Source organism: Heliangelus exortis, chromosome 1 (assembly GCF_036169615.1).
Source record: "Heliangelus exortis chromosome 1, bHelExo1.hap1, whole genome shotgun sequence".
In the NCBI taxonomy this organism is placed as follows: Eukaryota; Metazoa; Chordata; class Aves; order Apodiformes; family Trochilidae; genus Heliangelus; species Heliangelus exortis.
In genome coordinates this window covers 115,770,381-115,797,357 of record NC_092422.1, presented here as the reverse complement: position 1 = coordinate 115,797,357, position 26,977 = coordinate 115,770,381, and the positions used below count along the sequence as shown (strand labels likewise).

Genomic DNA, 26,977 nt, shown 5'->3' with positions numbered 1-26,977 from the left:
TGTTTTACTTCCTCATACATTCACTTCACCAAATTAGAATAGTCACAGAAATGAACAGAAAGATGCAAGGTCCACAGTCAGCAGGGTGCTGTGCATATGCTTGACTTCAGGCATAATCTTGAGTAGATGCAGAAGTGGTAGAGTGGCAAATTATGAACTCCAACATATGTTAAAGTGTTTTGCTGAATTTGGGCCCAAAATATAGAACAAAGCAAATTTTTTCTTCATGGAAGAGAATATATGAGAGAATTTTGTCTCCTCATCTGTAGTTAAGGGGTAGTGCATCTTTCATATGGTGGGGGAGAGGCGATGATATAAATATCGCACTAGTTTCCAGCATTTCTAATTTCATCAAATACAAGATAGTTCATCTAAAATTTCTCACACACGTCATTCTGTGCTTTTTCCCTTTAAATATTGGGAGGAATAACATGAAGAACTAAAAAATAAAACCCACACCCCAACCATTAATTTTGCTTACTATTTATTTATATCTGCATCCTTCAAGATTTCTCAGATTTCAGAATATTTTCCATGTGCTTGTTATCTTGCCAAGCAAAGGTTTATTTTGGAAATATTAAATAACAGTGGACAAAAGTGACCTGCACAGAGAGGGGAATTTCCTCTGGGTCTGTGAAGAATAGCTATGAGTTACATTAGCATCTTAAAAACCTGTAACAGCATAGATTGGGAAAGGTCTAAATTTTTCTGTGCATCTTTTGGAGGCTACATATTGCAGAAAACATCTTCTGAAGTTACGTGATGTACCCTTCAGCTCTGTAAAGCAGGTGATGGTTTGTTGACCAGCTTGAAAAACACAGTTAAATAATTGGTTTTGTGGGTTTGTGAGCCAGTGAGATCTCATCTACTTCTTGTTTGGGTCTTCAGGGTGACCTGTATGGAGCCTCTCAAGTTTAGTAGAGGGTTGTGTGTGTCCTAGTTTTTCCTCATAGCAGTCAATAACTCCCCTGTACCTGCCCACATAATTTCGTGAACCTTATGTAAAGTGACATTTTTATGGACTTTTCTGTCAGAGGAGGGATGAGTGCAGAAGCCTCATGTCCCAAGCAAACATTTGTGGGCCACAATGCATGTAGGGATCTGGAGTGGAGTAGGTAGGAGAAGACCACAGGCAACTCAGACTAGTATGGTCTTGGAAGAGAAAAAGCCATCTCTGGACAGTGGATGATGTGTGGGAGGCAGCTGCAGGAGTAGGTAGTGACTTTTGGGTGAGGAAGAATGACTGCTCCTGCTGACTTGCAAGAGCAGAAATGATCTCTTTGGGGCAGAGACTTAAGGGAGTAAGATGTTGGTTCTTATGCCACAGTCATCAGAAATGCATCCAAACTGTGCTCTGTACCAAAACTCAGACCAGATGTATCACAAGGACAAGCCTGAAAAATATGGTCATCAGTGTCCATCAGCTCCTGGTATGCAAGTTAGTTACACAAGGTACATGAGGGGAAGTCTTTTTCCAAAGGGAGGGTTTTTTAACTCTGGACACATTTATTGCCCCTTAAGTGATGGTCTAGATGCTGGTCTTGCACACATGGAAATCATCAGGGCAATTTCATGTCTGTGTGGCTAGGAGAGTAAGGGAACATTTTTGAGCAGAAGAGAGGAACACCAGGTATAGACTAGCATTGTGTGTTGCAGGAAAGACTGGGAAGTCCCTGGAATGATGGTTTTCCCTATCTGTATTCCTATTTTATCAATCTGTGCCCCTCGCCCATCCATTCTCATCTGTGTTGTGTGATTCCAGATCTAGGTCTGGAGAGGACCTTGAAAGGGAAAGCTGGCAGTGAGATTCTGAATTTTGCACTGGGAGTATTCTCTCCTCTTTGAAGGGCTTTGGGAACATTAATTGCACAAAATCTATCCAGGTTTACTGCTCATCCCTGGCACCTTTAATGACCCCAGCGATGAACATTGTGAAATTAAAATGCAATCACCTACAAAAAACAAGATAAACAGCAAATGGTCCCAACTGTCTGCCACGTGTGCCTTACACACTACAGTAGTGCCTTTAGCAGCGAAATAAGTTGGACTGCACAAGATTTACAGGGGCAATGATGCTATATCCTGCAAGGGCTGTGGGCACTTGTATCTATGACAGGAACAGCATCAAAAGACTACCTGAAGCAGCTGTATCCTTGTTATTTTTGGGACCAGAGCCTGGGCAGTGCAGGAAGGTGGGAGATCAGAGGCCACTTCTGAATTTAGCTTGGGCTCACTTTCAAATAGCCTTGGGAGGAAAATGGCAGAACAGGTTAGTTTGAAAAGAAGTGTGGCTGTGACTCCATCCAGTGGCTAGTGCCATTGATGATGAGCTGGCATCCCACAGAAATTCAGGTTTATAGGGAGAGATCTCCAAAAAGGGAAGGATGTGGCAGAGGGGAGGGGCTGGCTTCCTAAAACTGACTTTTAGAGAGGTCCACAATGAGTCTTGTGTTCTGTGCTTCTCTGTTGTTTCCTATTTCATGTCATAAACATAGATTGTTGTTGGTTTTTTGTGTGTGTTTTATTGTTTGTTTTTAATATTACTGTTTTACACTCTCTTGGGAAAGATCCCAGTGGTGCCAACTGGTTCTGCAGTGACTCCTATGGGACAGTGCACAGTTTCAGACCTAGATGGTTGTGGCCATACGTCAGTCTCTTTGTGTGTCACAGTCAGCCAGGACAAGTTGATACAGGCAAAAGGAAAGAAAATAGTCAAATTTCCTCATCCATAGCAGCTGGAGTGAACGTGAAACAGATGGGCTCTTCCACCCCGATTATCCTAGCCTCCTAAATATAGAAATATGGGCTTTTTTTTTTTTCCTTCTCCTTTTTTTTTTTTTTTTTTTTTTTTTTTTCATAAATTTAAATTACCCGAGGGGGTGGTGTGAACTCACGCTAGGGCAGTGCTAACGAGTGCAAATAGAAGTCATCTGCTGACAGAGTCAGATCACAGCTTCTGCTCATGACTCTTCCCCCCATTCCTGCCCATGTGTTTTGAATTGGAAGTGTGGGGACTGATAGGGGCTGAAGCTGTCCTCTTTGTGGGGCAGAGGAATGTGTATGTGTGCAGGAGCAGGCTTTTATTTCAGGTCTTGGCTGTGGTTATACAGATACAGAGATTAAAAAACCACCAAATAAAATGGGTTAGAGCTGCACATCCTCACCGCCCCTGAAGTTGGTTTGGTAAGTAGAAGGGGCAGCTGTACTTGAAGTCACTGGAGGAATTTGTAGCTGTTTTGGTTATCATTACACAAGCACAGTGATAGGTGTGGGGTCTGCTTTTGTCCTGCTCCCACTCATGTTTTTATGCAGCATGCACAGAGATTGAAAGACTGCTGGCTGTGGGCTGGCTGTGCCTGAACACCCTTATTTGTCCTGCAGTGATTTACAGCAGTAAAGAAGCAGCAAGGCAGCATTTTGTAGGATTTTTTGAGTTCTTTTTCTGTACTGAGGACCTGGGTAGGGCAACTCTACTAGGTGTTTTTTTTCCCAGTGGGTAAAAGACCACCTTGACAGTGCTGTGTTATCCACCTCCCAGATTACTTTCATTCTGCTCTTTCTTGTCCTGGGACTGAATGGCATACCTGTTCTTAGTCTTTTGTTTCCTGACAGAAGGCAGGGAGAGGCAGGAGCAAGTGCTGCCTGAAGAATGTGGTAGAGGAGCATGGAATGAGTGTGAGATGTCTCACCCCCTGGTTATTTGCACCATGGTGGGTGCACACACCTGAGCTTTGCTCTCCCAGCCTCTAGTAAGGAAGTGCCAAGGGCTTCTTCCTGAAGATGCTGTCCGGAAAAAACTTTGTCAGTGTTGTATTATTAATACTGCTGTAACCGTGACCAAAGATATATAATGAGGATAAAGGTCTGCAGCAAAACTACCCTGACTTGGGGCCCAGCCAAGCAGAACTGCAATGTTTTTCCCTTGTCATTATGTACAAGGGTATGTTGTGCTCTGTCGATGTATCTACACTAGCATCAGTGCAGATATACAAACAGACCATAAATAAGACTTCAGAGACTCTGTGAAGAGGTTTTTTATCTTATGGGCTGCTCTCCATGTCAGGGTAGTGCTTGGTTTATTAAAGCTCCCAAGGCTCATTTTGCTTGTGTGCTCATGCTCTCCTAAATAGTTGCAACCTTAATCCCAGGTGCCAGAGTGCTGTACAAATTGTTGCCTTCTATAGGATAGGCATCTTCCTTGGAGGTCTCCTATATGCAGGAGGGGTTGACAACCATTGTGGGAAGCTGGCTGGGGAAGGTGTGGAGTTTCCACTACAGAAGAAGGGCTCTAAGAATAGGTCCACCTGCCAGAATCACAGAGTTGTAGGAAATCCTGTGTTGGGGCAGAAAGATGAAGCTGATGATTCCCCTTAGGGATGCTGTGCAGGGAGTTTTACCCCCTGTTTTGTTTCAGGGTAGCATGCTGCTCTTATTGCACTGAGTTCATACAGAGTAAAATCCAGACCATGAAGCACCCAGGTGCAATAGATACTGGGTAGTACAGTGAAAGCAAATGCATCTGGAAACAGGGTGTGTTTGGAGTGGTGGGGTTCTTTCCATGGATAGTGAGCCCTACTGGGGCCATGCACCTGTTGTCCCTTTGTTCCCAAGAGCCTGGGTCAGAGGGAGGCTTTGCAGTCTGGCTGCAGCACCAGACCTGAGCTATCTTGCTCAGTACTCAGGGTAAGCTCGTCTAGGTACTGTGTATTAGGGATTACAGTGGAGAGGCACCTAATTGGCTTTGCAGGAGGGGAGCTCTGGCACTGTTTCTTTGCTCTGATTCACCAGTGGCTGTATCAGACCTGGCTGGCACAGTGCAAGGTCACTCGAGCATCTCTGCGCTGTGCACTTGAGTACTCCTGACCAGCAACAGCAGCTCAGGGGCCCAGGCACATCCCTGCTGGCTCCACATGCTGCCTGCTTGGCAGAGCTGCCTCTCTCAGGCTTCCAGCCACCGTGCACTTGATCTGCCTCTCCCAGGAGCTTCCCTGTGTTCCTGCTGTGCACAGCCAGGGCTCCTTGGCCAACCGGACCTGCTGTAACCCTGATAGGAGCCACTGCTGTATTTCTGCACCAACAGCAACCTGCTTAGATCATCTCTGGAGACAGTAACAGTATTTTTAGGGTTTAAAAATAAAAACGCTGCAGCTAAGGAGGTTGGTTGTGCTGCTTGTGTTTAAGGGCTCCTGGTATTTTCAGCTGTACTTTTCTTGCCTCAGTTTCGCTCTCAGTAAATGGTTACATCTGTTGTCCACTGAATAACTGTGATGGTCATTACTGTTATCCAGTCTTTGCTTTGAAACACTTAATTTTCATGAAACGATGGGCTGAAAGTTTCCCATCCTCGAATTTTAGCTCAGACTGACTTTGTGTGGAAAATTTTAGCTTCCTCTGTCATATTTTTTAGAATAAGATCAAGGGGAAAAATGGTTTCCTGCTTGTTTGAAAAGGAAAAGGTTTTCTTTTGGATGTGACCTTTCCACTGTGTTCTACAGCTAGACCTTGAAACACAGCAGAAGGATGTGTCTGTGTGACCCAGTCTTGGTTTTTATCACTTTTCAGATAACCTATCTGAATTTGGCTAGGTAAATATTCTTTGAAAAATCATATATGATAGCCCATGTGCTGAGGAGAGGCACTGTAGAATTTAGTGAGGAAAAAGCCTCCAACATTTCATCCTCCTGCAGCTTCTGTGTGTGATGGTCTTGTGCCTTGTGCTCCCCCCGACATCCAGACCGTGCTGATCCAGGTACAGGTAGGTACAGGGACAAGCCCAGACCACCCTCAGATGTCATGAGCTGAGCTAGGGCCTGGTTTCTAGCAGGAGTGGAGTGCAGGTCCATGTCTCCCTTACCTGCTCAGGGGGCTTCCTTTGTCATGCTTGGAGGTGATGGAGGAGCAAGGCATCCTGCTCATGTCGAAGGAGGGACCTGGTCAGGAAGGTGACCAAGGCAGAGAGTGCCTGGAGAAAAAGAAGCCTGGTGAGAGGGGGAATGGGGAGAGAAGGTAGGAATTGGAGTCAAATAGGACTGGGTGGAAAATGGGACTTACTGGGGTGCCTCCCAATCTTTCTCTGCTTTAGACTGAGCAGTCCTAAGATTAAGAGGAGAGGGACAGGTTGAGTCTGGGAAGACCATCATACCGTCCCAGAGGATATAAAAAGATAGAAGAATTTGCTTGTGAATGGGGTGGGATGTTATACAGATGACCACCCTAAAAAAAAATCCTCAGGGACTCAGGGATTATGTCTTCTGGATAGGACTTGAACATATACTGCAAATAAAAGCTACAGTCACACACTTATTGTATTAAATATTCTGGAGGTTGAAAGAAACAAGAACAAAGAAAGTATGTGATCTTTACATTTGTTTATTTTGCATATGGTCAGCTATGTTTTAGCAATGCCAGTGGAAATCCTGTCTGGTGCTGTTGTTTTTCTGGCAGCATCTGGGCTGAATCCTTAAGCTGTGTTGATACATGAGTGATTTGAGAGTTTGCTTATAAACTGCCTTAGTGAAGGCTTGTAATCACACAGAAGAGGTTAAAAAGGAGATGAATTAACTTAAGAAGGTAGTAACTCTTAATAATTGTTACTAAAATAACTTTAAACAGCAATGAATTAAAAAAAAATGAAGGGTTTAAAGCTCTGCAAAGTAGATTGCACCTTTTATCCTTTCCCTGCAGGTATATTATGTTCCTGAAAATTCTTGTCACTTCTGTGCTGAGAACTTAGTGATGTGTTGATCATTCACTGCCTGCTTTGGGTTTGCTGCTGTCCTGTACCACAGAAGTGTTTTGGTACAGGCACCATTCAGCAAAACATATTAGGGGACTTCTGCATTACAAGTATTTAATCATCATTGCTGACAGGATGGGCAGAGTTGTTTCTTTTTTCCTTAAGGAAGAAAATATTGAGGAAAAAAAGGAGATTTGACTCTAGCGTAAAATAAATGGCTTCAAGTAATGATTGAAAATGGGGGGCTGGTGGATGTGAAAGAGAGAGCCACTGAATTTCCCCAAGAACTGCGTGTAATGGGCAGCATGTGTTTGTTACCCAAATGGGGAATCACAGTTGGGCTTTATGGCAGCAAGGTCTGCCAAAAGCAGCGGGTGAGCTCACGTATGCCATGTTACCTGCACTTCAAGTCTATCCTCCAGTGTCACAGGAAGAAGAACTACCAAGGGAGATGGGCTTGTTGCTTTCTTGGGAAGTGGTCAAAAGACATTCTTTAAATACGAGTGCTCTTTCCTGCTTTTGTTTTTATTTTAAAAAGTGGGAGTTGAGGACAAAATGGTCTCTTGGCTGGATATGATGTGTGTTTTGTGGGGGCTCTCTAAGCCAGCCTTTTGCAAAGGTGGGTGGTAGGATTCCTGCCAGTTTGATTAGGCCTAATACCCCATGTTTGGGTGCCTAAAGCTGGACACCCACATTTGTAGTGATGCACACTGGGATCAGTGACCTGCTCTTTGAAGTAATAGTTGTTTTCCTGGGAGGCTGAACAAAGCTTCTGTGTTTAATCCCAAAGCAAGTGCTGAAGATGTTCAGTCATGATGAAGATGAAATCAGGAGCACCTAGAGAGGGGGCCTTTCTTAGATTTCAAAACTATGAAAATGTTTGTCTAATGTCCATGGAAATGGCTCCTACTCCCTGAACTTAGCCCTCTGACCTACGCTAATTTATCAGCCTTTTGCACAGAAGACCTCATTCAGAAGCAAGATAGATGGTGGTGTATTTCAGGGCCTGGGCAGAGACCAATTTGTACAGCACAAAGGATTGAACAAGATGGAGACCAAAATTCCTGGAGCATCTTCCTCCTGCCTCACGTGGTGCCTGGGGTTCCGGAAATGAGAGGGGCAGCTAATCAAATGAGCTGATAATAATTTCTGTCATGATGTTCCCCCTCCCTCCTCATTCCCACTTCTCCATCGTAGAGAAAAGGTGTGAAGGCTGGTGACATGTATGCTAAGATCAGCCATGACTTCTCAGCTCCAATGAGCTTCCTGATGCTGAGTGCAGTTTGTAAATAGACCCTGTCAAATGAGGAAGCTGTGGGGTTTCACTGTCCTCATCTGCCCTGTTGCTCCTAAGTCATCGTACAGGCAGGTTTAGTCTCATGAGTGTTGGAGAGATGGCTGTTCACTGCATTGGTATTCCTGGGGCCAAACAAGAAAATTTTCTGTTTAGCTTTCCCAGTCTGTTGCTCACAGATTGTGTCAAGGCCTTTGTGATCAAGCTTAACAGTCACACGAAGTGCTGATACAAGCAGGCTCTCTCTGATTGAAAGTTGTTTGGGTTTTGTTTCTTTTTATTTTTTTTTTTCTTAAATCATTCACCAAGTGATTCTGAATCAAGAGTCATTAATTTTCAATGCTATTGTGAACTGAGAATAAATAATTTTTTTACCCATAGGTTGTGAAGGCATCACAGATTGTAAGAGGGTTAAAATGGGAACGAGGCATTACCTGGAGATTAACTGAATCACTTTCTCCTACATAAATCAGTGACAACAAGAGAGCACCCTCCCCTTTTCTTGTCTTCAGGTGTTCTAGCTGCATGTGAGACTATTGAAAGTATGAGGAGAACTGGTGCTGTAAAGAACCCACAGATAGTGGCCCTTAATTCCTAGGGGTGATATGAATCTGGAGAGAGGTTTCCTTGCTCTGCAGAACACGTTACTCTTTCCCAATATGGAAGTGTAGCTTTTTAATCAAAGCAATTTCCTTCCCACCTCAGTGAGCCTTAGAAAGATGTATTTCTCTTGTGTCTGTCCATGACACTTTGTGCTTTATCTTAATTGTTTAGAGAAAGGCTTACTTTCCTACCGGGGGAGTTTGGAGATTGCTAGGTTTCTGGGTGAATGAAACCTTCCCTGTGCTTTTTCATAGTTTTATTTCCAAATATGTTCCTGTCATCTATGAAATAGTTAAGAAACAGAGTAAATGAGAAACTTTGGGAGCAATTACTTTCTAGAGTGAAGTGTGAAGGCGGGCAGGAGGTGCACACTTTTCATGTGTTCCTTTGATTCTTGTTTTCTATTTTTCTCTTTCAAATATCCTTCTGTGGATGACGTGGGGTTCCTGGCAAGGCCAATTAAAGGCCAGAGTTCAGTGTATCATCTCCTTTTTTCCTTGTGGCCTGTGGTCATGTCCTGTAATAATTGAACTTTGGAGTAAGTCCGAGCTAATTACTCTGAAACTGCCTCTGTGTTATCAAAGTACCAACGTTGAAGACAAAATCCCCACGACTTTTTGGTTTTGCTCCTGCCTAAGAGAGGAATGTACAAACTGAATACCATTTTTAGGTCCCATCTTTTTCCAGTGTCACACATAGAGAAACTGTGTGTGGGAAAGGATGCCACTGAAATTGTTTCCCTGTCTGGTCAATACTGGTCCAGGATGGAGACCGGGATGATGACATGGGACTTGGTTGCTGGACTATATAAGGCAGCCACTGTCTCCCAGGTGGTTGTTGGGTGAGTACCTAGAATTAATTTAGGCTGATAGCACCACAGGGTAGCACAAGCACAGCTGTGAAATTAGAGCCACAGGTCGGCTTGTAGAATTTCCTGTGATTGAAGTAATAATGTCTCCTCTTAATTAATTTAATTCAGGTTTAATTTATTGAGGGTTTGCCTTGATTTGTTCCTTTGCTGAATTGCTCACTCAGAGGGCTTGTGTGAAGAGCCACTATGTTTTCTTGTAGCCTGGGAAGGCGTGTTAGAATGTAATGATCCAGCACAAGTTACTGATAATACCACCTGCATCCCCTCCTCTTGTTCTACTCCCACACCAGAGAAAAACCAACAACCAATCAGCCAAAGAAAACTGAGAAAGAAGGGGTGGATTCACAGGTTCTGGTGTTTGAAGAAGAGAGAGAAATTCCTTAGGATCTCTATTTCTGTACAAGGTTATTGGCATGTCTCTTCACCAGACTTGCTACAAGTCCATGGGCAGTAGGCATTACTCCTTGGGGTTTGTAATTTCTCTGTGTGTAATGTGGGTCACTTGCATTTGAGATGTGATTTTGGAATGACAGGCATGTTACATGCCCAGCCTTGTTGAATTTACTTTTCACAATGTAAGCCAAGCCATGACACCCAGTGAGACCCTCACTCACGACAGAGTGGCAGAATTCCCTTTATTTCCCCCAAAGGAGTTTTGTTCTCTCCCCCTCTAGCATCCAGTTGTGCAGGAGTGTATCTCCCCCTCCTCTGTCCCCTTCCCCCATCCAAAATCTCCCAGCTCCCCTGTTCAGGAGGAGCCTGCCATCCTCCTCCTCCTGGCTGAGTGCAAGGCCCTGATTTCCATTTCAATAGAAGGCTTTCTGCAGAGGCTTCCCCACCGCCCAGGAGGGCAAACAAGGAGGCCACTGTTCGTGGACGGGATGTTCAGCCAGCCCTGACGTCCCCTCTGTTCTCAATGGGGCTTTTCAAGCCCTTTGCTGCACCCGGGGCGCCGGGTTGGTGGGGGGCAGGCTGCTGGCCCTGGGCAACATGCCACTCATTTTAAGCAGCCCCAGCCTGTTCCCACTTAGGTCTGTATGGTCTATCAGAGGCTTGTTTGGCTGGCAGCTGGTTTTCGTGTGGCGCCAAGGTAATAAAAATGGGGAGGCTAAGTTGAGCTGGAGTGGTGGCAAGGGATGGGGGATGAGGTGTAGGGTCCTTTGCCAAGGGTATGAAGGATGCGTGGGGGTAAGCGTGCGTCGTGCCCAGGGCTCCTGCCTTATGAGTTCATCCTGGTGCTTTGGGTCAGAAGCAGATTTGCATCTCATTACTGTTGTTTTCTTCTAAATAGCACATTCTGCCACTCAGGTAGATTTGGCATTTGTTTCCAGACATGCACCCATGATTCCCCATGTCCAAGATTTCAGGGTAAAGACAGGACATAGATATAACATCTAAGCCCCTGCTCTGTGGTCTCTGAGTCTGCGCAAACCAACCCCTCCTGCCCTGTTCTACCACACTGAACATGTTTCTACTTGGAACAAGTGAGATTTCTGGGTTTGAAATGCTGGGGTCTCATTACTGAATCTGAATTGCGGATGAGGGCTGAGAGCCCTCTGGTAATATTTCTGGAGTTTACCCTACAAATTATGCCGGTGCAGGTGTCATGAAGGACATGTGCCACAGGAGGCTCCTCTCCCCAGCAAGGTGTGGGGGAACTTGGCCACTTCTGTGGCCTTCAGCTCCCAGAGCCTTATGGTGGCACAGGGAGTCCCATGTGCAAAGCCAGGAAGGAGCTCCCAGCATCACGATGTGCCAGGGTAACTAAGCACTGGTTTTCTGAATCATTTTCCTGAGGTGGCTCTTTTCTTTTCCTTTTTCCTTTTTGTTTGTTTTCTCTGTGGGTAATGGTAAGGGACTCCGGGTTTGTTTGTGTTTTCCCCAAATAGTGTCACACCGATGATGACATTTAAATTCGGCAGAGCAGGCACAGAAGGGGCAGCAGCAAGAGCAGGCTTCCCTTTCTGCTGCCATAGGAAGAGCCAGCTGGAGCGTGGGGACGGTGATGAGGCCAGGCAGACTTCTGCCAAGGCTGGCAGCAAACGAAGCCCACTAAAACCGGTCACAATGTGTTAAATTGCTAGTTCACAGCAGACGACAATGAGAAGCCTTTTTCATGTCAGTATGGGTAAATTGCTGATAAAGAAAGGAAATGCTTGCTTCTGGTCACTTACAGTTTGGATTTAGTTGCACCTCTTTTTCTCTCTCTTATCTTTTCCACTGAGTACTTTTCATTTCTCCTCCACTGATGCTCTCTCACGTGCTGAGCTCTTGCACTCCTGTTCTCCCCTTGATAATGGAGGCAGTAATTTAAGTGAGCTACACCCTTCTGCAGCAGGCCAGTGGTGGAGCCTAACCAGGGGTCTGGAAATCCTGCCTTCACCCCTTGTACTTCCATCCCAGCCCTGGCAGCAGGGTAGGACTGCTGGTGTGAAGGTGGCACTGAAACCTCCCAGCAGGATGAGGCTCGTTCAGGTTGGTGGTGGAGGCCTGGGGCAGACAGGTGACTGCTTCCCTACAGCTGACAGAAGCACTGGAAATCCAGCCTCTCCTGTTCCTCAGGTTCTGGGGGCTGATGCCCCTGAGTGATGCTCTTTGGTTACTCCAATGCGATTGTTATGGAGGCAGCACTGTTGTGGTTGCCTGGATGTGACCAGTTGAGGTCAAGGGAAAACCCTCTTCCAGGTTAAAGCCATTATTCCTTGTCCTATTGCTACATTATAAAAAAAAATCCCTCATATTCCCTGTAGGCCTTCTTGTACACAGCTGAGATCTTTTTTTTTGTTTTTGTTTTCTTGTTAAATCATGGAGGTTGTGGGAAATTCAGGGAGAGAAAAATATTGAGAGGTTGCCTGACATGCAGGAAGGGGGGGACTGGGAATCTCTGGTGGGCAGACACTTCCAAGTATTTATTAATGGAGTAAATTATTCCAGTGGAAGCCATTTCCCTCCCTGTGGCACCTTCCTGTCTTTTTTGCAGAGTGAATGTTGTGGTAGCAGCCACTGCTGCATCTCGGCAAGAGATGTGTGTGGATAACTCACAGCAAGTCGTGGAGAAAATGTCCTCTTTCTGCAGGGGATTAATTAGGCAGTGAATGGCATTAGCAGGGAGGGCATGCTTACTGTGCCATACTGTGGGCAACACTCAGGCTGGGTGTGAAGGGGCAGCCACTGCAGGGTGTGCAGCAGTGCCAGAGCATTCCTGACTTTTCTCCCAGAGACCTGCAAAAGCTGAATTAAGCACGATGCTTGTCATGGTGCACCTTGTTCCATCCTGGCCACAGGCTGAGCCTCCAGAAGCAAGCAGGACCTCCAGAGATGTGAGTGCTCTGGCAAAGCATCCTTGCAGAGTGGGATGTGGTCTGGGCAGTATGGGCCTGTCTTTGGTGCTGTGTGTATGTGTTATCCTGCTGTCCTACTAGGTCAGGCTGGGTTTTAATGGTCTGTAAGGAAACATGGTATTGGAAAGGATGGTTTGATGCTGAGAGTGGGCTCCTAATGTCCCTCTGATCCCATGTTGGAAGACTAAGTGTTTTGTCACCCGTGCTCTGAAAAAGGTCATGGCTAGAGGTGGGGGTGCTATAGGGCAGGAAGAGAGGATATTGGCTGAGCTGGGTCTCAAGAACAATTTTCCTACTCTTTCCTTTGTTATCCTTCATGAGGACTCAAAGTTGGATGATGAATTAGGAAATTTCCCTAAACAAAATGACATCCATAAAACCAGTAGTGATTGGAAGGAAGAAAGTATGCACAAAGTGTGCAGGGAAAGGACTGGGCTGGTTTATTCTGTGCCTGAAGCCTGAACAAGCAGCTGTGAGTGAAATCATATACGTGTGTGCACACAGAGCTCTGCATTTGTCTGTAGTGGCACAGTTGTTTGGCTTCTGTATGTGAAGGTTCATGTCTATACTAAAGAGGCATCACCTAGGGAGAGCTATACTTGCAGGGACTATGAAGGAAAAAATCATCGATGCATATTGCTGGAAGACCAAAAAGAGCATAGGAGCAGAACTGTGCTGCTTGGGCTTTTTTTTTTTGCTTTTTTTTTTTTTTTTTTCTCCTTCCTTTTTTAATTTGTTAAAATGCTCTAGATACAGAGGAGCTCGCTTGTTATTTTTAAGTGTTGTTACCTCCTTGAATGGAATCTGCAGGCACTTTGATAAATGTGGTGAAAGCTTGTTTGGTGTCACTGACACTTCCTAGAGTGCCTCCTGCATCCTCTGATGAATTGCTGTTTCATCACTTTGGACAGTAGTGTTCCTCAGCAAATTGCAGTAAAAGTCTAGTTGCATCATCCTATGCTCTAAAAGAAAGAGAGCAGGAGGAGTGAGTGCCAGGAGTGTCCTGGATATGCTAGGTACAGGGGGGGGGCAGGAGGAAGGGAGACAGCCCTGCTGAGCCCCCCTCACCCTCCATCTGGGGGGTTTGGTAGGATAAAGACTCCTACTAGTATAACCATGTGCATGCTTTTCTCTTGCCCTGTGTTGACACCTAGGAATGGCTTCCTGTTTGAATCTGCTGTGCCAGAGAGCAGAAATTAAATTGTCCCATCACCAGCCCCCCTTCCCATCATCCCAGAGCCCTGTGGTGAGGACAGGGAACTGATGGGCTGTCCTGACACCTGAGTGCAGGAAGGTTTTGAAGGGCTCAAAGAGTATCTCCCTTGGAATCAGAGCAGACTGAAGTGTTGACATTGAAAACCTAGTGACCAAAGGGAAGGAAGTTTGTTTAAAGGAAACCCCACAACAAACAAACAAAAAAATCAACAACAAAACAAGACCCCAAAGCCTCATCTTCTTTGGGCAAAGGGAGTTGTTTTAGCTGATCTTGCCAAGCACAAGCTGCACTTATGCTGAAGCAGATGCCTGTCAGGGTGATAAGGCAATGGAAATCTTGTCCTGCAAGGGGAGACTGGGAGAGCTTGGACTGTTTAGCCTGAGTAAATTGGTAGGGGAATATAAGTGTGCTCAGTAAATATGTCAGCACATAAATAGTGTGTTGAGAAAAGAGCTTTTTAAGGTTAAGGGAGAGTGCTTGCAACAGTACAGGCACCTATAAATCACTTGTGGTAGTCTAGTTCAGGCACTAAAACAAGTTCAAACTGTTTGTTGAGTCAGGGATGTTTGGGAAGAGGCTTCCAAGCAGAGTAGTGGGAGCAGGACACCTGTAAAGTCTTTAAGATCACTCTCAGTCTGTCTGTGAAAGGGATTATATGAGGAGGGCCAGGTTCTTTGTGCTCATAGATTCTGTCCTGTGATGCTGCCTATGTTCCTAGTGCCACATTGACCATGCAGGTTTTATGGCCTAAACAGAAATCATAGATGAAACTTTAAGTGGTTCACAAGTTCAAACTAATTTTTTATCATTGTTATTACCATTTTTATGGCTTCTTTCCGGGTGTCTTTTTGATATGAATATGCCACAGAAACATTTTACCTAGTGCCCAGGTTTCCCCTTGCCCTCCTCGAGCTGTCTTACTTTTATGCAAGCTGTTTCCACCAATGCATAGCACAGCTCAGCACTTTTGGGGGCTGAAAGCTGTTTACCAGCTATAAGAGGGCAAGAGTACAAGACTATTTTCAGCACCATGACCCACCTCAGCCAATTGGATTGTATCTGGCAATCCTATTTGGTGATGTTAGGGTCATGTAACCTGAAATAGTTTCTGCTCTTTGCCTTGACCTCCAGCTCTCGTGCCTATACAGCAGCAGGGTTGTGGTGCCTTTGCTCTAATGCCTGACCTCTCTGAGGGAGAAAGGTGGTGGGGAGTGTTTCTTGCTGGACCTTCTGCTCCTCCCTCCTTTCTCTCCCACTTTCTCCCTCCCTGCCCCTTTCTCTCCATTGATGCCCCATGGAATGGTGTCCTTGTGCCATGACATGAGGCTGCTCTCTGATGCTCTGGAGTCAGGCACCGGTGTGTTTAGCTGTGACCTTCAGCTCACCAAGCCTCTGGCCTTTGGGCTTTTGCCTTGCTAAAAATTGGTAGGGCTTGCAAAGTGGGTGGGCATCAAGTAGTGGCCACTGGGCAGTGTGGAGGAGCAGAATTAGGTTCCAGACATTGGGTTATTGGCCCTCCTGGAATTACTGATGCCTTGGCCCTGAACTCCAGCTCATCCTCTGCAGGATCCAGAACTGCAGTGGCAGGAGTTTAAACACACGCACTTTGTGATCAGGGGAGCTGATCCCTGGCTGCTTGGTGGCCACAGGGGTGACCCAGAGCACCATCACTGTGACTAAGGAGAGGGAATGGGGTGAGGGCCATGACCAGGAATGAACCTGATGGTGTGGGCTTGCTCAGCAAAGCACCTGGCATTATATAACCTGGGTGCCAGCCTCAGCCTAAACCTGGGCTTGTGCCTAGGGTTTTTGGTGGGGAGTGGTACCTTGGCATGCCACTAGTGTTTCCATTCTTGCCTACATTCCCATGTCCCAGTGGCTGTGTCTGTCCTGAGACAGGTAGGATGGATTCAGGAGTTAAGTCAGGTAAGAAAAGGGACACCAATAATTTCTTTTACACTTCACATCAGATGTTTAAAGTATTTGAAAGCCTTGAAAAAAATTTATTGCGTAAGTAAAGCCAAGAACGGAAAGGGCTGTTTAGCCCAAGCTGTGTATTTCAGACAGGACTTGAGGCTTCAGGTCCTTCTTGGTGCAGTAACTGGACTGTGGACCTGCAGGATTAAATTTTAGCTCAGTCTCACTTGGAGGGAAGGACTGTGAAGCTGCTCACTCTGCTACACCCTTGTAGCTTTGTACCTCATAAGACAATTTTGGTCCTGTTTGACAGGAATCTCCAAAACACACTGCATTTGTCAGAATTCATGAAAATAAACATTTTCAAGGCTAAGCAAGGAAAGCAAATTAACACCCCAGTATGGTAAAGATTTTCTATAATGTGAATTTAGGTAGGTTATGAGGCATAAGAAAACCCAATCCAGAAGGTTGCAGGAATCCAGGCTTTAGCCCTGCTGCTCATAGATTCCTTAAGTATTTGGGAGTGGTGTTTTGTAAAAATTAAGGTCTCTTTCTGAGCTTGTACAAGACTAAGAAGTAGGAATGTTGCTGTGTTTTGTAGTTACTAGTTATAGCTCAGCCCAGCTGAGGTTCTTTCTGGCCTTGATTACTGCAAATTTCAGTCCTGTGATTGACAGCTGAGCTCACATGCCTGCCTTCTCTCTCATCAAAGATGAACAACTGTGGGCTAATCCCCTGGGCAGCCCTGATGGCAATGAGAGATCCTCTCCTCTTCTTTGAGGAGTAAGATTAGATGCTCCCTATGGCCCCAGCACAGGTTCCTCAGGTGCAGCTCTCCTCATACCATGGATAGGTGCCACTTGTGCCTGTGGTTAATGAAGCCATCCCATGTATTTCAAGGCATAAAAGTTTGCATGTTAGAGGCATATTCTCCAGAGGAGTGGGAGGAACAAGAAGGCTGTCTGAGGATAAGGTGCTATGTGGTATGAAAGACTTGCATTTCCCTAGCTAAAGCACAAACTGTAATTTGTGCTGTGCCACTAAAACAAGCATCAACTTGGGCATGGTACTTTTGTTGCCATGGGTGCTGGACTGGGCTGAACCTGAGTTTTGATGCTGTGTGTGACAGTGCTGTGTTGTTTGCCTAGTGAAGCAGCAAAACTGTTGGCAAATGTTACCAGGAATCAGTGCATGCAGAACTTTGCACTGCTTTAGACAGTACTTTTCATCATGGGCCATTGCAGATTCTGGCAAGAAACGCAAGAGGTAGGTCAAGTATGCTGCAAGCTAGGGCAAGCTGAGGGAGCATGTGTTGATCACACTTGTGGAGTCACGGGGTGGTCAGAGCAGGGGCAGACTCCTGGCAATCTCCCTCTCTTTGCAGCATTCAGACCACCAGCATTCACTGCATGTTGGATTGGCCACTCCGAGCTGCAGTTTCCTCCTCAGCTGCTCCTCCGGCCTGTGCAGCAGCAGCTGCTGGAAGGGAATGAAGTTCTTTTCCTGCTATGCTAATATCCAGAGCTGAAAAATTAGGCTGGAGTTACTCTCTTTCCCCCCTTCTACCTCTCCCCAGTATTCTTGTCTTTGCTGGGATGGTATAAGCTCTCCCAAAGATATTCAGTTGTGGCATGTGATTTATTGTGGTTTCTTCTTCCTGATGTCTCAAAGTAAAACCTTTTTGTTGTTTCAGTGTTGGCAACAGTAGGGACATGGGATTTGTATCCAGCACAAAGCTGAGCAGCCAGCATAAATCCTGGGCAGGTTTTTGGAGTAAATAATACACCCAATTCATCTCGCTGTGCCATTTGCACTAGGTATCTTGGAAACCAGAGCCTCAGTTAGGCAGGAAAGCCTGCACCAACTGGAGAGGAAAGGATCTTCACAGTCTGAGTTCTGGCATCCCTGGAGGGATTTCCTTCTAGGCCTTCTCAGCTTACCTGGACAATACTCATAACCTTAGACTTTCTTGCACATGCTTTAATCTCATGTTTCAGACTGCCTGATGGTCATCTCTAGTGTCAGGAGGCATTTCTTCCTCTAATCAGCATAGCAGGATCTGCTGTAATGTGGATGGTTTGACTTCTCCTTCCCTGTACTTTAGGACATGCTCCATTCTTTGAAATTTCTGTGCATTTTTGCCCAGATGGTGAAGATACACAACAGAGCCTTGCAGGGTGTCAGTGGAGGACTTCCTATAGGGAGGAAATTTTGGTGCTGGAGCATGTCCAGGGAAGGGCAACAAAGCTGGTGAAGAGTCTGGAGAACAAATCTGATGAGGAGCAGCTGAGACAATTAAGGTTGTTTAGCCTGGAGAAAAAGAGGCTGAGGGGAGAGCTTATCACTCTGTACAACTACCTGAAAGGAGGTTGCAGTGAGGTGTGGGGTTTGGACTCTTCTCCCAAGTAACAAACAATAGAACAAAGATGAAAAGGCCTCAAGTTGTGTCAGGGGAGGTTTAGATTTAATAATAGGAAAAAATTCTTCACTGTAAGGGTTGTCAGGCACTGGAACAGGCTGCCCATGGAGGTAGTGGAGGTGCACACCTGGAGGTATTCAAAAAATGTGCAGATGTGGTACTTAGGAACTTGGTTTAGTGGTGTAGTTAACAGTGTACTAGGGTAATGATTGGACTTCATGATTTGAAAGGTATTTTCCAAACAAAACAATCCTATGATTCACTATTGTTACAGTTTTCTGTCTCCTTCTGTAAGGTGCACAGGGCACTGAGAAGGTGAAGTTAATCTTTGTGGGACCTTTCCGTAACAAAATGCTCACTGTCAGACTGCCAGTAATTGCATGGTGCTGTATTTGGTGGCCCCAGGGGTCCCTTCCAGTCTTTCTTTCCTAATGACTGGGACCAATTAATCCAGGGACTCACAGCCTATGATGAGGATCAGAATTCCCCTCCAAGGAAACTGCCACTGGGTTTTCCAGCATCCTGCACCCAAGTGCAGCCTATTTCCTTGTACTGCTCAGATCTGAGTGCTGCTGTGCTTCCCCCTCCCTTTGTCCCATTGGAATCTTTTTTTTTTTTTTTTTCATCTTGTTTGGTTTTGAATTGTAGGAATCAGGGTATATAAAAGAAATATAAATCTATCAATGATCTGGGTTTATAAACAAGCCTCCAGGGTGTTTAATTAAACCCATTGTGATGGAGGCAACCAAAAGGCAAGCATGGTGTGTGTGTGTGCACAGAGAGCTGGCCATGGGGGGAGCAGTGAGAGTGTTTGTGTGGGTGAGAGAGGGAGTAAAAGATCTGGTTAAATAGATCCTTTCTATCCATGCTCCAAATATAATGTTCTTAAATGTGGAACCCACAAGAAAATAACAATCCTGTTATGAAAAAATGTGGACAGGCTTATGACAGGAAAAGATCATCAGCCCAGCTTTGCATATCCAGTGTGGAGGGTGTTTTTGGGGAAGAGGCATCCTGGACAGCCCTATCCTGGCACAGGGGTTGGGTTTTTCTGCTGGGATCACGCTGGAAGGCTGATGACTCCCACCTAGTTTGAAATGGGGACAAAAGACAGGCCAGGAAGGGGATGTGCAGGCTGGTACTTTACAATGAGGAATGTGTCTGTTGCTTTAGCTATGCACTGGATGCTGGCAGAGGCTGGGGAGGAGGGGATGTGGGTGGAAAGTCATGTGGAAACAAAGCTCTGAGTTTCAGCTCCTGTTTTGTCCCTGGAATCTATAACCCCTATACATCTTTCCTTCAAGAAAGAATTGCCACCTCGATATTATAAGGAACAAGTTTTATTTTCTCCCTGAACTATTTTGGAGGAGAGAAACAGGGAAGCCTGGATATGCCAGGAGGGCAATAACTTGGTGCTAGTAGAAGGACCTTTTCTTTTAAACTTAATTTTCCTTTCAGCATTTTCACACCTTGTCCAGTTTTGCTGCCTGTTTTCTCTTTGCCAAAAACAGTTGGGTTCTGCTTCCCCTTTGCTGTGTGGCAGAGTCCCTGCTTAACCCCCTTCCTCTGCTTTTCTCAGTGGGCAGGCAGGAGCCTTTGATGACATTTGGTTTTTTTCTAGGGAGTCTCAGGCATAAATCTGGGTATGTACCCACCACAGCAGGTCCTGCAGGGAGTGATGTTCCTGCTGCTGGTGGTACAGGGCACAGGTGCTGCAGCTGAGCACAAAGCCAGTGTCATTCTCACATGCCTGGTGCCCATGTGAAAATAAGAGGGTGGGGAAAAAAAAAAAGGCTTTTTGTTTTCTAACAGATTGCTCAGACAAGTCACAGCCACCACCTCTGTAAATGCAACTCTTGTGTGCAGCTTCACGATGACCATCTCTGTTGTGCTGGTCCCATCAGGCCCACAGAGGCTCCTCTGAGCCTGGGGCTGCTGAGAGCCAGCAGACGTGCTGGTGGAGAAGAGGCACAGGACCTCTGCAAATAACCTCACAGACTGCAGGCTCTGAGGTGTACCTGCTGCTGCTGCTGCTGAGCTTTTCTGCTGTACCAGAGGACCTAGTCCTCATGCTGGCATTGCTTGCTGAAATAATAACAATATTGCAGAAAGGTGTTACCTAACGAAGGCTGCTTTGCAGTCTGTGAAGCCAACCCGTAGGTGGAGCAGTGCAGCACCTAGCTTTGAGTTAAGGACTTTCAGATGTGTTTTTGCTGTCAGGTTTGGTGGCTGCTTCAGGTTTTTCTTGTTTTCCAGTGGTGTCTTGACTTCCTGAATGCGTGCAGAACCATTGCAGGTGTTAGGCCACCATGGGAGGGTGGGTCAAGCCTTCTGGTGGAGTCGGTGTTCCTTCATGATGCTGCTTTTGTGTCAGATCAGGTGCTTCTGGCAGTGATGACAAGTGGCCCATAGAAGTCTGAATCTAGCTTAAGCAGACTAAGAAGCCAGGGAGGAAAAAAAAAAGGAATGCCTTCTAATCTGATCACTGTGCTCAGGCCAAGGGATCAGCAAAATGATCAAGCGAGGAAGAGACTGGCTACTAGATTTCACATCTCTATCCAGGCCAAGTGCTGAGGGTGACTGGTTAAGGATTGTACCACAGTGAACATCAATCTTGTAACAAGCTTGGATAATACCCTCTGGTGAATTAACAAGGACCGCTGATATCTAAGTGCTGTTCAGCTGTGCATTGCCAGGAATAAGTCTCAATTCTGAGGGGCCTGAGTCTCTCCTCAATCTGAGTTTAATTCCCTCCCATCTGCTGTCTGCATTTCCCAAAGATCCTCTCTCAAGTAGGGCACAGCATGTGTTTTGAGGGGAGTGGGGATGCACTGGGCTCTCGGTAGGCTGAAATTTCCGAGGGGGGAGATTTCTACTGTGTAGGGGTATCCAGGGTGTGTGGAGGTCTTTGTGCCCCCAGATGTAGAACCAAGGGCTGCCCCAGCTGAAACATCCAGAGAACCTCTGCAAAGATCACTCTGGTGGTAGGAGAAAAGCCTTCTGAGCTGGTGCATTCTGGAGCACGGGACAAAGGCGGTCTCATTCCCACCACTGCTGGGAATAATGGGGATAATTATCGCATTATTCCTGCAGCCTCCACAGCTCCCAAAGAAAGAGTAACTGGTGTGCAACAATGCCCCTGCTGTAAATAACGCCCTCAGCACATTCCACTGAAGCAGAAGATTGAGGTATAAAGCACTGCCTGCCCCCCGACTACGCTCAAATTCACCACTTGCATTTTGGTCCACTGAGCTTTATGTGTTTGTTTTGAAAGAGGAGGAAGGGGGAACTGCGTGGGCTTTCAAAGAGTTTTATTTATTAATTAAATCAAAGGCACAGGTGCTTGTCTAGTTTGCAGCTACTTGGAGTTATGCAAGAAGACTGTGCCACCCCTGTCCTGAAAGTGACTGAAAACATCACAGAGTAGGCAGGAAGGGGAACCAGTGTCCTGGTGCTACGCTAGTGAAAAATTAGGGGTGCCACACGTTCCTCTTGGACGTGTCAAAATAAATTTTCATCTCTAGGTCTCGAAAATGTCTTTGAGAGGGACAAGGCAAGACAAGGGGTTAGGAAAGGGAAGCATTTTGCTGAGGTCCATGTAGCCTTGGGAGATCCAAGAGCAGAACCAAGTGCAGTGAGTCAAGTTTTTTTGATTTGCCTTATTTTAAAGATGTCCCATAAAAAGAAAAATATATGGCCATTATGAGCAGACATGTTTCTTTTGTCAGACTTCTGTGCATTTAACTGATCCATTGATGGTTTGTGGAGGTTACTGCAGTGCTGCTGCTGACTGCTGGTATCCAGAGGTGTCTGAAATCCTCTGAATATGTTTTGGTTCTTTTCTCTGTTATTCACATGAGAATATCAGGAACCTGTCTTCCAGGGTTTCTTAGAGGCCTTCTGGGGAGATTAGAAAGGTGTTTAATGAAGTTTCTTCTTGAAATTTGCCATGTATTTCAGGAAAAACTGTTTTTTTCTCAAAAGCATTTGTCAGGCAACTGCCTTAAATAAGTGTTAACATGAAGCAGAGAGTGAGTTTTCAATAGTTCTTCAAATTTCCTGTCTCAGGTTTCAGTGTTGTTGCTTGTGATGTTACTGTTTCATGAGCTCACTGGAGATATCTTTGGCAAGAATGAGGAAGCTGAGGCCTAGTATTTCTAATGTGTCTTAAAGAGCAGAAAAAAAAGATGTAAAAAATCCATCCATCCATTTTCACCTAAGCCCCAGGCTATTGCAGACTCCATCGCTTTGTCCCAGGTACTGCCACTAACTCACTGTGAAATTCTGGTGCCTTGTTTTCCATCAGGTAAAACTGGGAAGGGTGACAGTAGCTTGTGGTGCAGAGGAGGTATCTGTTTTCCTTGAGGCTCCTCTGCAAAACATCCTGCCAGCCACCTCTGCTGTTCCCACACTGAGCCAGCATGTCACAGGGCTATCCAGTCCTGGACAAGCAGCAGTTTACAGAGGGTGGACCTTTCCAAAATCCTGACTGTAACCTTGGGAAGTACAGGCTGCAGTCAGGCAATAAGGTCTCTCCATCTTTGCAATGCAGTCTGTCTCCTCTAACTTTCTGCAGTCCTTCAGCTGCTGGAGTAGAAATCATCACTGGGCAGGGCCGGACTGAATCTGAAGCGGGGTTGTTCCTCCTTCTAGTGACTCAGGAGAGGGAAGAGTCTCTGAGATGTGGTGTCTTCCCTCTCTTCCTTGGTGCATCGTGGAGTGGTAAAGCTGAGCAGGACCAGTGCAGGGAGGGTAGCACAATCTCTTTTATCTCCTCTGGCCTTGACTTGCTGAACAAAATTCTCAATGCTGGTGTGCGTGTGGGACAAGTTCTGGGTCCTGCCCTTGCTCTTGATCAATCTGACTCCCCAGAACTGAAGGAAAAATAGGTATTTCCTGTGCCTTTTTGAAAGACCTAATATTTTGAGGAGGTGGTGAACTGTCTCTGTTGGAGGACCAGGGAGATGCCTGGTTCTTCATGCCATGGCCTGAGCCAACAGTATTGCATAAAGGGCTGGTGCTGCTTGTTATAGGCATTATTTTTAGGATGTGTTTTATTAATGTTGAAATTTAAACCAGAAGAGGAGCAGTACCAGCAGAGCCATTAAAATGTATCTGGGTGAGCAAAGGTGGGCAAACACAGAGGCAGCAGGTCTCAGCAGCAAGAAAGGGTCCTTTGGTTACAGTCATTTTTCTGACAGAATCTGCACTTTTGCTGCAGCTCCCACAAGGTGCAGCAGGGAAAGGATGACTGTCTGGAGGGTGCTCCTGGGAGGTGAAGCTCTGTGTGAGGTTTCCTCAGGGAAGCAACAGTTTCTTTTGTGAACCATCCCTCTGTGCGTGTGTGGGTTAGTGCTGATGAGATGTCACTCGGTGTCACCCATTCCTGTCTCCCAAAGGAATCTGCACTACAGAAAGGAGGGGAAAAAGGAAGATGAAGAGCCAGGGGATTTATAGGATCACAGGGAGGTGATGTGGGCTATGCCTACTCAATATATTGCGGGCAGAAGTATGCTCCCTTGACCTTCCATCCAAGCTGGTGGATGCGAGCCAGCACTGGTCTGAAAGCCAGGAGACTGCTTCAGTGCAGCACTCACTACCAGCCTAATAAGCCTTCCATCTCAACGTGCTAACCACAGCCGTGCAGCTTTATCTGTTTGAAGGATGGTCAGGACTTACTTCTGCCTGCAGTACAGCAGATAAACGTACCTATGGCTTTACTGATGCTGTCTTCCTATTACAACCCCTGATTTTCCTGAAGTGCAGCTCACCTCCAAGTGCATCTTTAATGCTGTTGCTTAGATAAGTAAAATGGCTCTAACATGCATCAGCTGGTCCCATCTCCTTCAGATGGAATTCTTTAATGTACACATTGCATGTTAGTCTCAGCTTGGCAACTTGTCAGTCACGTTGTGGTTTGATCCTGGCATGAGTTCACACAGCTATCTCAAATATCACAGTGGAACACTGCAACATGACCATTAGTCCTGAACTGTACCTTTAAAAATAATAGTCTGAAGCTCCCAATTTCTCTTTTCCTATGAGCTTGAATATTCCCATGCTGTGGATACCTTTGGTGTCTTAGCAGATGGTCTGCGTTATTTGGGAAGTCGCTTGCTGCAGTGGTTGGAGGATTAAGTTGGGGTAGGGTGGCTTTGTCCTGCAAATCATCCCCAAAATAGGTAGCTTGGAGAATTCCTGCTATGCACCACGGCTGTTTGCACACGAGCCTATGTTCACCAACTCTCCTCCTGGAATTTGCTTTCTGCAGAGAAATTTCTGCAAATAAAGGCTTTTCTGCAGTTTCAGTAAAAGCCAGGGAGTTCTTATGCAGACAGAGCCATTCCTGTCATCATCATGTCTCTAATGAAGAAATGGGAAGGCTACTAACAAAGATGTGAAGTGCCACTGTCCCTTTTCGTCAGAGAGCCAGAAAGTACTTCATAGGCATTTAAGCTCCACAAAATACCCTTACAAGCTGTGGAAGGAATTCTTCACAGGTGAAGAAACTGAGATAAAATGCCCTGCTCCTGCTTGGTCTATTCATCACTGAAAGAACTGGGGAACCTATTCCTAGCCCTGTGCTTTGGCCCCAAGTTCCTCTCTCCATGTCACCTTGGGAGGGACAAAGCCCACACAGTGGTGCTCCTGGGAGGGCCTTCAGTGTCTGTGTTGGTCAGGACACTGTTTTCCAAATACTTCTCCATTTGCTCAATGATGCATTGTGTCTGACCCTTATTTCTGATGGGAGCATTGTTTAACCACTCCATTTTGGGCATGCCAGCCTGAAAGACCCATCCCTGTGTGCCTTCTATTCCCTGTCCCTCTAGGATTTCAATCTGTGCCAGTGCACTGATGACTTGAATCACAAAAAAATACCACCTTGTGTGGGCTTTTGTTTATCTCCTGGTGGTTCTGTGCCTCCCCTTCCTGGATTGCCTTGCCAGCCATGGGTGCAATGACAACCCATCCATGGAGGAAGAGAATGGGCTGGGAATGCCCACTCTCCCAGGGATACGTCTGGTCCTGCATGTTGTGAATGGGAGCTGATACTCTGTCCTCTCTTCCTCTTCCCTGCAGTGAGCTGACCATCTGCTTTCTGTAATGGGCTAGAGATTAGCCCGAGGGTTAAGTTATCAACATAATTAACCTAGATTTCTCCTCTACGGCTGAGGCAATTTTTACTTATCTACTGCTCAGGTGATGATGTGAAATTTGAACAGCTCTCTAGGAACAACAGAAACTGGAGTAAGTGGAGGGGAAGGCTTTTAAAGTTTGAAATTACCCTGAAGCCCCCCAAGGCACAGAGATGAAAGATGATGAAGCTTGCACAGTCATATATGTTCTGAGCTAGGAGAGCAGTATTGCAGAGAAGTCTAATATATTATTAATAGTGCCTGTTCCTAATGTGGAGGGCTTTTCAGCTCCACGTCTCAGACCATGCAAGACTCATTAGCTCCATTTTATGGAAATTTGTTCCTGGACTATGTGCAGAAAGCTAACAAATTTAAAATAATGACTTCCTTGCTTTTCTATCCCGTGGGCATAATACAGAAGACTATTGTAGCTGATACTCACCTGTAGGACACTTTCCAGCCTCTGCTCTGGGTACAAGTGGTACCACATAATTTTATAATGTGGTCATGTATCACCAGGTATCCTTCATTCTGGCTCGGTATGTCTGAGCTAATGTGACTTTACAGCCATGTGTGGGTGGCTTTTTATGCTGCCTTTTCCTTGACAGTAAAAGATTGCAGTTAACACTTCAGAGCATCCCTAACTGACTTTCCTGCCCTGGATTCAGCCTGCATTTGTGGATAGTGCTATTGGGATGCGTGCATCATCAGTTTTTGCTGGAAGGGCTGGTGATGGCAAGGAAGTGCCCTAAGTTTCAGATGGCACCAGGTTCCTGTATATACCCCTAGAGGCCCTTCTGCCTGTGGTTATGGCTTTCAAGACATGCATACTTCCTCTGGGCTCAGCTTGCCTTGGGTGGGGATTGCTTTCGGGGTTCGTGAGAGTGGGAGCATTCTCTGACCCATCCCTGTGGGCAATACCTATGCCAGAGGACGTGCCAGGTAGAACCAGAGGACGTCTGGCATGTGCTGTCAGGCTTCAGAGCCGGCACTCAAATGATCATTGTAATTACTGTCCTGAAAGCTTTTAATCCCTTGGTTAAATAAAACCAACAAATGATAGCAGGAGTGGGAATCTGCAGGCAGCTGGAGGACAGCCGTGCCACGAGCAACGAGATGTGCAAATGAACAAACAGCCACATTCTGCCAGAGACACCTAATCTTGCTAATGATGAAATTAGTGTGCAGTTTTGGTCAGATCCCACCCAAACACTTTGGTACTTGGCTCCAGACATCTCATTGTCACAGCGACAGGCAAGTTAGAAGGAGTTCAAAGAAAAGCAACAGTGATTAGGGTGCTGTAGGGGAGCCGAGGTATGAGGAAAGATTAAAGCAACTAAGTGCGTTTGTCATGGGTAATTGGTGATTAAAAGGGGAAACCCAACTGCCTTCCTGTAATTTGAAGGGAGTGAACTTGAGGGAGAAGAGCTGCTCAGAAGGGTAG

At 45.9% G+C, this 26,977-nt stretch overlaps 1 protein-coding gene across 4 annotated transcripts in view; it reads left to right on the top strand.

Annotated features, from left to right (window-relative positions):
• The window catches only part of IGSF11 (immunoglobulin superfamily member 11), a 109,085-nt gene that overhangs the window by 14,997 nt on the left and 67,111 nt on the right, over positions 1-26,977 (top strand). The window contains exon 1 of one of the 4 annotated variants that reach the window (XM_071760074.1): positions 9,421-9,474. The exons of 2 other annotated variants lie outside the window; for them this stretch is intronic. The gene's annotated coding sequence lies outside the window, so the exon portion shown is untranslated. Of the gene's footprint in view, positions 1-9,420; positions 9,475-10,556; positions 10,595-26,977 lie in introns of those variants that run through there. One more of the 4 variants, XM_071760083.1, reaches the window with a different exon arrangement.